The following is a 9,160-nucleotide window of genomic DNA, read 5'->3' on the forward strand; positions in this document are numbered from 1 at the left end:
CCACTTTGGCCTGAATGTGATTCTTCGGGCCTCTGGGGCCTGAATGTGAATTTTCGGGCCTCTGTGGCCTGATTGTGATTCTTCGGGCCTCTGGGGCCTGATTGTGATTGTTGGGCCTCTGCGGCCGAATGTGATTTTTATTTTATTATTATTTTTTTTTTATGAAATGATCAAATGCATGGAATTATATTTGCAACTTAAAGATGTTTTAGCCTCTTTGAGGAGTTAAAAAGAAATTTTGCCTCTTAGAGGACTTGAAAAGATGTTTTGCCTCTTAGAGGGCTCGAAAAGAGATTTGTTTTATTTTTGTGTTTTTTTTTTCTTTGAGAACCAAGGGTCCACCTAAAGTCGAAATGATTAAATGGCTTGGTTTTGGATAAAGAATGGTTGGCTATTGTCCACCATGTCTCGCTCCGGGAGCTTTTTTGGGAGTTTCCGACCTCCAAAAATCATTCCGGGACCGGTTCTGCGATCCTTGTGAAATTCCGGACGTTTCAAGTACCATATTGACATATTTTCGGTGAACTTTCAAAATGGCCTTCGGTCCGGCCGGACTGTTTTGCAGTCCGGCATTGACACTGTAGAAAGGTCAAAATTTGAGTATTCACAGACATGGAAATTAAAAGCACACTCATACAGTAGGATGGTATCGCTTGAGCCACGGATTTCAATAAAACCTCCCTAGCCGCCCTTGATAAAAATCTAGTCCGGCCTGAATTGTGATTTTTCGGGCCTCTGTGGCCTGAATGTGATTTTTCGGGCCTCTGTGGCCTGAATTGTGATTTTTCGGGCCTCTGTGGCCTGAATGTGATTGTTCGGGCCTCTGGGGCCTGAATGTGATTGTTCGGGCCTCTGGGGCCTGAATGTGATTTTTCGGGCCACTTTGGCCTGAATGTGATTCTTCGGGCCTCTGGGGCCTGAATGTGAATTTTCGGGCCTCTGTGGCCTGATTGTGATTCTTCGGGCCTCTGGGGCCTGATTGTGATTGTTGGGCCTCTGCGGCCGAATGTGATTTTTATTTTATTATTATTTTTTTTTTATGAAATGATCAAATGCATGGAATTATATTTGCAACTTAAAGATGTTTTAGCCTCTTTGAGGAGTTAAAAAGAAATTTTGCCTCTTAGAGGACTTGAAAAGATGTTTTGCCTCTTAGAGGGCTCGAAAAGAGATTTGTTTTATTTTTGTGTTTTTTTTTTCTTTGAGAACCAAGGGTCCACCTAAAGTCGAAATGATCAAATGGCTTGGTTTTGGATGAAGAATGCTTGGCTATTGTCCACCATGTCTCGCTCCGGGAGCTTTTTTGAGAGTTTCCGACCTCCAAATATCATTCCGGGACCGGTTCTGCGATCCTTGTGAAATTCCGGACGTTTCAAGTACCATATTGACATATTTTCGGTGAACTTTCAAAATGGCCTTCGGTCCGGCCGGACTGTTTTGCAGTCCGGCATTGACACTGTAGAAAGGTCAAAATTTGAGTATTCACAGACATGGAAATTAAAAGCACACTCATACAGTAGGATGGTATCGCTTGAGCCACGGATTTCAATAAAACCTCCCTAGCCGCCCTTGATAAAAATCTATTCCCCCAACCATTAAGCCTTTTCCAAACCCTGTCCTTAATAAAATAAAAAATTTGACATTTATTACAGTCCACCAAAGATGGGAGACCAAATAAGAACCACCCCCTAAAGGCTCAGAGACATCCAAAATAGAAGAAATCTGGTTTCTAAGAACACTACCAATGTTAGGGCTAAAAATGATTCCGGATTTTTCAAAATTAACTGATTGTCTAGAAGCCCTCTCATATTCACCAAGAACACTACCATTAGCTTCCTTGGCATAAGCCTCAAAAAAGAAAAGGGAGTCATTAACAAATAATAAGTGGGATGCCTTAGGACACTATAGGCCAACTGTACACCCATGAAGCGACCTTTTATTTTTTGCTTTTGAAAAAATAAGAGATAAGACTTCGGCACAAATAAGGAACAAGTAAGGTGAAATAGGATCCCCCTGTCTTAACCCTCTACTCGGAATCATACGCCTTGCTTACATCAATTTTAAGACCACAAGAGCCCGACCCATGCCTATTGTTTCTCTTAATGCTATGAATAGTCTCAAATACCATATTATCAGTAATCAATCTACCTAGAACAAATGTTGACTGGTTTTCAGAAATAATATGGGGCAAGATTCTTTTTGGACGATTAGCTAAGATCTTAAACACAATTTTATATAAATCACTGCAGAGAGCAATAGGCTAAAAATCTTTCACATATTCAGCATGATCAATTTTCGAGATGAGAACAACGGCAAACTCAATAAGGGATTTCGAAAAATACCTTATTGAAGCCAGGCTGTATAACTTTGCACCACATCAGTATCCACAATATGCCAAAACTTTTGGAAAAATGTTGGGTTGAGACCATCCGGACCTAGTGCCTTATCTGGATGCATTTGGAAGAGGGCATCTTTGAATTCCTCTTTACTAAACAAGGCTAGCAACAATTCATTATCTGCTTGAGACATCTTTTTGGGCATTAATCTAAGTAATCAAGCTCTATATGAATTACCTTCGGATGAATAGAGGTGCTTGAAATAAGTGATAACCAAATCTTGTAATGAACACAAATCAGACACCACCCTGTCGTTTCCATCATTCAAAGACTCGATTTTATTAAATCGATGCCTGCTCTTTATCTGTGAATGAAAGTACTTTGAATTTCTATCCCTGAACTTTAACCAAAATAATTTTTCTTGTTATTTGCGCCTAACATCCTCTTCAGCCAATACCCGACACCAAGCTTCCTTAAGCCACGAAGAATCCAAACCAAGCATAACCCAATTCAGTTCCATCTGCTCCTGTATAAATTTCTTTGTGTGCCAAAAATCCAAACCAAGCTTCCTTAAGCCATGAAGAAAACCAAGCATAACCTGATTTAGTTCCATCTGCTCCTGTATAAATTTCTTTGTGTGCCAAAAATCCTTATTGCGTCTGCCACCCCATAATCGTAGCTTAGAAATAACTTTATCCCGTTTTACCATAATATCCATAGACCCGCTGAACTGCCAAGACTGTTTCACCACAGTTTCTAAATTTGCATCCAAGAGCCACGAATTATCGAACCTAAACTGACGTGGAGCACTAGCTGCTGCAAACGGTCTAAGCTCCACTAGTAATGGACTGTGATTTGACACAGGAGTGTGAATACCCAAAATTTTGAGGCTCAGAAAGCCTGTTTTCCCGGACTGCAAACAGTCCGGCCGGACCGGAGGCTATTTCGGAAGTTCACCGAAAATATGTCAATATGGTACTTAAAACGTCCGGAATATCGCGAGGATCGCGGAACAGGTCCCGGAATATTTTTCGGAGGTCCGGAACTCCCAAAAAGGCCCCCGGAGCGAAGCATAGTGTCCACACCGGCCACGGCGGCGCCGGCCGCCGTGCACGGCGGAGCCGGCCGCCGGCCACAGCAACTCCGGCCGCCGGGCACGGCGGCACCTGCCGCCCCACTTCCTGGGCAAGGCCTGCCGCCCAGCGCGGGCGAGGCCTGCCGCCCCGCGCGGGCGGGGCCTGCCGCAGCGCAGCGGGCGGGGCATGCCGCCAGCGCGCGGCGCGAGGCCTGTCGCCTCGCGCAGGCGGGGCCTGCCGCGCGCGCGGGCGAGGCCAGCCGCCCAGCGCTGCGCGAGGCATGCCGCCCAGCGCGCGCGGGGCCTGTCGCCCCGCGCAGGCGAGGCCTGGCCCCCCCACGCCCCTGGGCGGCACCTGCCGCCCAGCTTGGGCGACACCTGCCGCCCAGACCAGGCGGGGCCTGCCGCCCCACCGACTGGGCGGCACCCCCCGCCCAGCGTGGGCTGGGCCTGCCGCCCCACCGACAGGGCGGCAGCTGCCGCCCTCCCGGGCGGCACCTGCCGCCGAGCCAGGCGGCACCTGCCGCCCGGGACCCGAAAATGGCCTATAAATAGGCCATTTTCAGTCCAATTTTGGCACCCCTGTCTGTGTTGACGGACGAATCCTTCTCCCTCTCACGCTCCTTGCGTTTTCTTTACCGCTTTTTGCATTTAATTTAATTTTTATTGCATTTTTATTGTGATGTTTGAACACTAAAAATTGAACAAATTAAAATTAATTAATTCCCAAGCAAGGAGCTTAAATCTGGAATTAAGAAGTGGTCGCCGATTAAATCAGGTACGCAAATAAAATTCTGCCTATTTAATTATAGTACTTCATGCATATTTCTCTTCTATTCTCAATAATTCTATAACTGCATAAATGCATTCATGTTATCATTTTTGGCAAATAAACTGCTTTAATAAAACATGATTAAGTTTAACGCCCGGTTAATTAATAACCGTGGTCGTTAAGCTTAAATCCGACAATATTGGTTAAAGAGCCTAGTTAATTAATAACTATGGTTCGATTGCCTTTATTTCGAACAATCTCGCCTAAAAGTCCAATTAATCAATAATTGTGGCTAACGGCCTCATTTAATCACGTTTTTTGGCAACAAAATTGCCTACATTTAATCAATCAATTTTGGCAACTAATTGCCTACGGTCTAATCGATTTTTAGCAAACAAATTGTTTATAAATGAGATTAACCATTTTTTAGCGACAAATCGCTTAAAATCAATCTTTTGGCAAAATGCCTTAAAATCAACCATTTTCGGCTCAAAGCCGTAAAATCGACATTTTTGGCAAAATGCCTTAAAATGAACCAATTTTCGGCCAAAGGCCTAAAATCAACCATTTTAGCGACAAATCGCGTAAAATCGACATTTTTGGCAAAATGCCTTTAAAATCAACCATTTTCGGCTCAAAGCCGTAAAATCGACATTTTTGGCAAAATGCCTTAAAATGAACCAATTTTCGGCTAAAGGCCTAAAATCAACCATTTTAGCGACAAATCGCTTAAATCGAACATTTTGGTAAATTAATTGCCTAAATCAACTCATTTCGGCCAAAGGCCCTAAAATCAACCATTTTGGCGACAATCGCCTAAATTACACATTTTAGCAAACGAATTGCTTAAATCAACACTTTTTGGCCAAATGCCTTAAAATCAATCATTTTGGCGACAATCGCTCAATCACATCATTTTGGCAACAATTGCCTAAATCAAATCATTTTGGCTAAAAGCCATTAAAATCAACATTTTTGGCAACATGCCTAAAAATCAATCAATCTTTGGCGAAATGCCTAAACACTCATGCACAAAGCATACACACAAAATGCACAAAGCATACACACACTCATGCACAAAGCATACACACACTCATGCACAAAGCATACACACTCATGCACAAAGCATACACACTCATGCATTAAGCATACCCATTCAAAGCCCTTCAAAGAAGGCCTATCGAACTACGTTGACTTTGATCTTCCATTCAAACGGAAGTACTTTGGCACGTTCGGGATTTCACCCCGGGTGGCAAGTCGAAATCATCAAAATCACATAAACATTTCATTTGGTCCAATTACATCATTCACCTTGCAAAGCATTCATCCATCGGTTAGTTCATCAGCATGACATAGTCTCGAGATCCATCTCGAGTTCGCAGACTGTGCTTTAAACATTGGGATAATTAATCTAGTAACTAGATTAATTAAAATTGGAGTCACTTAGGGTTTTTTCCTAGTTTACCCTAAAATAATTAAACAAGGTGGCGACTCATACATTCACGTGCATTTCTGTCCTTAGTCACATGCATTCACATGCCTATGACATTTGGGGAAAGGGGTTCACAGTTTGGCGACTCTGCTGGGGATTTATGTAATTAATTTGCATAAAGTGGACTACAATTGTTGTGAAAACTAACCGGCCTTTCTTTAAGGCATCATTTTATTATGCTTTGTTTTGCAGGGTACCCTAATACGAATCAAGTGTTCTTTCCTTAAGAATACTTGATAAATCCGGACTTAATTGAAAAATGTGATTAAGACATTAAAACTTATTGATTTATTTGCACGATTGAGAATCCTTTTCTCCATTGCATAAAAAAAATGAACTTCAAATGAATTTCTTCTCTTTCTGTTCAAACTTCTGAGTTTGGATAGCAAGTAGCGCTGATCGGCAGGTCTCTTTGATTATGCCGACGGACAGCCAAAGCGTCCTCCCTGTTACCGCAAACCATCTCTAATCCTTTTGGAGGTGGCACATGGGTATGCGTACCGTTGGACCCACGCGAAACTCCTTGTTTCACATGTGGTTAGGTATATCCATACTCAAGGTTCAAGGGTCCCTTAATAAGCCGATTCTCTATTTGTGTCATAGCCTATAGAACCTATCCTTTAGGACTATATGCACCCAATGGTACGAATCATCTCACTAAAATAAATTATGACGTGTTGTTGTGCGCATTCATGACATACCATAAGCATTAAAAAAAAAAAAAAGAGAGAAGAGAGTGGAGGGACACAAAAATATCCTTCTGTTTGTCAGTCATGCACAGTTGGACAAAGAGTCGGTCTACCTCATATCAGTTACTCTGACACACAATACCGCCCACTATACCCTAATGCGATTACCCTTACACTTACAGGTACCCCCTGTGCAAGCGACCACAATAATACCAGACACACCTACAGTGCTATCACCAACCTCAACTACACCGATGGCATCACTAGCCGACATCCAAACCCTCATGGAACAAATGGAAGCCAGAATACAGGCTAGGATGAATGAGGCATTGGCTGCCCAAAGAACTGCCCTATTAGCTGAACTAAGTGGTGGTAATGGAAGTGGGGCCTCCGCTGGGGGGAGTGGTCCTGCTGCCTCCAACCAAGGACCTGGCTCTGCGCCTACGTCTTCAAACCCTAACTTGGATGAAATGACCTCCAAAACTGCTTCTGAGCTGGAAGCTCAAAGAATGAGAGAAAAACTGGAATTGCTAGAAAGGTCTGTTACTGCTCTAAAGACCCACAAGGAGGTGGTGGACATGGACTCTTTGTCCTTGTTCCCTGAAGCAAGATTGCCTACTAAGTTCAAAATGCCAAACATGGACAAGTTTGATGGAACCACCTGTCCTAAAACACACTTGAAAATGTATGTGGGCGCCCTTAACCCATTTGGATTAAGCAGCGAGCTCCTTGCTCAGTTGTTCCAACAATCCCTGACTTGTGCTGCTTTGAGGTGGTTTGTCAGTTTGGACCGCTCTAAGATGAAGACCTGGGAGGATGTTTGCAATGCTTTTAATTCTCAGTATCACTATAATATAGAAGTTGATGTTACTCGAAGAGAACTAAAAACTACCAAACAAAAGAATAATGAACCCTTTTCCTCGTTCCTTACGAGGTGGAGGGCCAAGGCCGCCCAAATGATTAACCGACCTTCAGAACAAGAACAGGTGGACATAATCTTAAAAAATTTGTTGCCTGTCTATCAACAACAGTTACAGACTCAATATCTACCATCATTCCAGTCGCTCATTGCCACTGCTACGAAGGTGGAGGATTTACTTCAAATGGGGCAACTAAAAGAAGAATCGGGGGCCTCAAAATACAAAAAACCTAGTCAAGTTAGCAAAGCCCACGAAGTGGCAAGCATTACTCCCACAAATCCTCTACGTGTGGGAAATATGAGAGCTGGCAGTCAGTCAAGAAGAACCTACACTGATCTCGGAATGCCAATCCTTTTGGTATTCTGAGAGGCTGTTAAAGCAAACTATATCAAACCTTTGGAAGCAAGACCACCACCCAACCCACTACCAAGGAATTACAAAGCCGATGAATATTGTGAGTATCATCAGGGATATGGGCACAAGACTGAAGCATGTTGGACCCTCAAAAATCACATCCAAGACCTAGTGGATAATGGTTCGATTATTCCACGAAGCAAACCAAACATTAGCACTAACCCTTTACCAAATCACGGGGTAAATGCTATTGTTTCTGACCAAGAATTGATCGATCCTTTCGAGCTATTCTTGGAAATGAATGAAATCTGTGTCCTAGATCTGAATGACCTATCTGAGGAGGTCGATGCTATAACCAGAAGCGGGAGACAGTATGAACCTTTAGTCTTGGACAAAATTCCAAATAATCCCTACCAAAGAACAGAGGAGAAGGAGGATCCGGTCCTATCACAATTAAGAAAGACACAAGCTAAGGTGTCAATCTGGGAACTTTTAGCATCATCTTTTCCTCATCGCCAAGCTCTTTGCAAGGCTTTGAGCCAACTTCAGACATCGGTAGAGGTTAGCCCTGAAGTGCTAGTGTCCACCCTCACTCAATCATCTAAAATGCAAAGCATCGGGTTCTCTGATGATGACTTACCTAAGAAGGGAAGCAGTCACAACAATGCTCTTTATGTCACCATTCAGACTAGAGACAAAACTGTACCCATGGTTCTCATTGACAATGGGTCAACATTGAACGTCTGCCCACTAAGGGTAGCCAGCTGTTTGGGGTTAGAAGAGACAGATTTCATTCCATCTGACCAGATAGTGAAAGCCTATGATAGTACCCGAAGGGAAGTATTGGGGGTTGCTATGCTAAAATTGACAGTCGGGCCAGCTGTGATGGAAGTCCCATTCCAGGTAATTGATGTACCGACCAGCTTTAATCTACTTTTGGGTCGACCATGGATCCACCATGCCAAGGCAATACCCTCGTCCTTACACCAAAAAGTCAAATTTCCTTATGAGGACAAGGTTATTACTATCCAGGGAGATGACTACAATCAGTTGAAAAAGCCGAAAGGCGAGCCTCTCTTTGAGGTCAACCCTGAGACTACCAACTTGCCCCTTTCGGGATTTCAATTTGACACTGTGCAGTTCATAGAAGGGAAGACTACAAACTCCCGAATTCTCTTTGATTTCGGGACGGTGCAGATAAATTGCATAGTTCCTTTAATGCTGAAAATGTCCTATCTGCTAGGAATGAATATGGCAAGGTCCGGAAAGACATACCCCGCATTGCAAGCCTAGGAATGTCCGGTGAATGAAGGGACTTTCGGGCTAGGTTATCAGCCTACTGATGAAGACCGTGCTGAGAAGACCAGAAGAGGAAAGAAGAAAAACATACAGATGCCATCACGCTTCTTGACTTTAAATAGTCACTTCTGCAAATCGGGAGAGACGATTCCTTATCGTAACTTCCAAGAACCATTTTACTGCCCGACTGCTAAAAAGATGCTGCCTGGATTAGAAATATTCT

Source organism: Jatropha curcas, chromosome 6 (assembly GCF_041381405.1).
Source record: "Jatropha curcas cultivar XTBG-Jc1 chromosome 6, XTBG_Jcur_1.0, whole genome shotgun sequence".
NCBI classification, from domain to species: domain Eukaryota; kingdom Viridiplantae; phylum Streptophyta; class Magnoliopsida; order Malpighiales; family Euphorbiaceae; genus Jatropha; species Jatropha curcas.